The 2,315-nt window shown below is 42.3% G+C and overlaps 1 protein-coding gene across 4 annotated transcripts in view; it reads right to left on the bottom strand.

Annotated features, from left to right (window-relative positions):
* Positions 1 to 731: 731 nt before the first annotated feature.
* PBX3 (PBX homeobox 3) overlaps positions 732 to 2,315 on the bottom strand; it is a 97,909-nt gene continuing 96,325 nt past the window's right edge. For 2 of the 4 annotated variants that reach the window (XM_090121161.1, XM_090121162.1), the window contains exon 9: positions 732 to 2,315. This exon is cut by the window's right edge and continues 305 nt beyond it. The gene's annotated coding sequence lies outside the window, so the exon portion shown is untranslated. The other 2 variants (XM_031602003.2, XM_031602004.2) reach the window with 1 other exon arrangement.

Raw genomic sequence — 2,315 nt, 5'->3', positions numbered from 1 at the left:
GGAGCATAAACCAAGAGCGTGTGGGCTCAGGGAGCTCCAGCAGCAAGCACAGGGCGCTCTGTTGTGCATCATCCACACGCAGAAGTCTCCAGAAGTCCAGAGTCCCCGCTCAGCCCTCTTTCATCATCGGCAGCGAAGCTGTGCAGTGCCTCTAGCTATTTACATGTTGATCTAAATGCACCACCTGTAGTGAAAGAAGCGACATTCAGTTCTAAAACTGAACGAGAAGATGTGTGTGCTCAGCAAACAAAGGCAGAAGAGCAAGAGGGGCTCATGGGACACAGAGGGAGGCAAGTGTGGCACTGGGGAGAGAGAGGGTGAGCGAAGGGACTTCACAGAATAACCCAGTCCAAGAACTGTTGATAAGAAAAGCTGACCCACAAGCCAACCGAATCATGCAAATAATCATTTCGCCACCAAAACAACACCTAGAGTCTGCAGCAGAAGCTGGGGAGGAAGCACGACGAGCGCAGCGGGGACGGGCAGCCCTCCTTCTGCTGCTACAAAAGGAGTAAGGAGTTCTATCTATCAGAGACCATTTGCTGCAAGTGATTAACGTTAATTTGATTTCCTGTGAGTCAATTTCCTTGAGATATGGTAAATAGGCTATTACCTGTTATTGACCTTTACTTTATTAAAAAGACTTAAAATTAGCATTTATATATATATATGCCCTTCCAAAAAAGTTTTTTTAATAAAGAAAAATATTTTTATAATCATATTACACTTGCTAGCTGAGGTTGTAGTTTCAAAGTCAATGTTAAATAAAGCAGTAATTAAGAGTGAATGCGATGGCGGTCTTTAAGAGCACCTCCAGGACCGCCCCTCTCCGCAGCCCCCTCTCTGCTCCACACAGCACAGCACAGCACACAGGTGGAGGTCGGGGCTCTGAGCCCCAGCTCAGCTCACTGCCACAGGGCTCCTCCTGAGCACCGCTCTGCCCGTCCTGAGCCAAGAGCTGAACTGAGAGCTGAACTCCTGCAACAGCAGCTGCACCTCTGCAGTTCACTCTGCTTAGGTCTGACTTAAACTGAGCTGGAAGAAATTACATCAAAATTTGATCATGAAAGCAAAAAGTTTATTCATGTTTGAAACTACATATAACTACCACGAGGAAGACTTCTCAATCCAGGGTGTAATCCAGTTAGAAAGTAACACGAAACGTTTTAATACATTAGAATCACTGCCACAAATTATTTTCATGACTCAATCAGTTTCAGAATCGCATACAATACAAAAGAGAGAAAGAAAGGGCCCCCTGTTACACAGGGTGAATATACAGTACTGATACTGAAGTCTGTATGCATTACAATTAGTCGTATTTTTTGCGTGGATTAGTAACAAGATGAAGAACATTCAAAATGTTTCTCAGTATTTACAACAGTTTCACTGTTCTGTTAAACCTAAGACCCAATGTTTCCAATTCAGCTCTTTTAAAAGTTGCAAACGCAACCCTGATTCTTTTAAAAGATTACAATGTACATTACAATTTATGAGGGAAACAAAGAGTTAGTTACAAGATGCAAAAAGATAAGAAAGAGACAAACTACAGCGTGAGTATCGTTCAGAGGTAGTAAGTGAGCACTCTAAGCTACAGAACATGTTGAAAGTCTATTGGTTCGTATGAGTTCGCATGAGGTAATAAAGCTGTGTTTTGATTGGTGAGATGTATAAATACTCTTTTGCTACACTATGTACAACAATCCATATAACGGTGCTTTTTCCTTCGCTTTTCCTTTCTGTTTTTTGTTTGTTTGGCTGCCCAGAAGAAGTAACCAATCTCGGCAGCCGCACAGCACCTACTCACACTGTAAAACCCAGCTGGTGGCTCACTGAAAGAAGCAGCAATATCTTCACCTCTTAAGAACACTCTGAGTCCATTGCCGAAATACAGAGAGCAGGCGGGGGTCCTGGCGGTTAGCAAGGAAAGATGCTCCTGGTATCCAACCTAACTTATAAAGCAATAGATCACAACAAAAATGTGACGAATAAGGATTCTTAAACACAACCGTTGTTAACTGAAATAACCAAACAGATCTCTTTATTCCAACTCTATAAGAGAGATGAAAAGGTTAAACACAATCCAAGTCTGTAACTCGTTTTGACTTCCCGCGAAAATATGCACGCAGTTAAGATTCAGGTGAGGTGTTCCTTTGTGCCCGTTCTTGCTATTGAGGTTAAGCTTGTACTGTACTTTTACCCTTAAGGCCAAGTAATTGGCAACTGTTAGACCGACACTGTTAAAATCGCCGATAATAAATTATGATAAAATAGTTACAGGGCTATAAACAATGCTAAATCTTGGCCCAATTGGA

Source organism: Phasianus colchicus, chromosome 19, assembly GCF_987193195.1.
Source record: "Phasianus colchicus chromosome 19, bPhaCol1.hap1.1, whole genome shotgun sequence".
In the NCBI taxonomy this organism is placed as follows: Eukaryota; Metazoa; Chordata; class Aves; order Galliformes; family Phasianidae; genus Phasianus; species Phasianus colchicus.
This window is presented reverse-complemented; position numbering and strand designations above follow the sequence as displayed.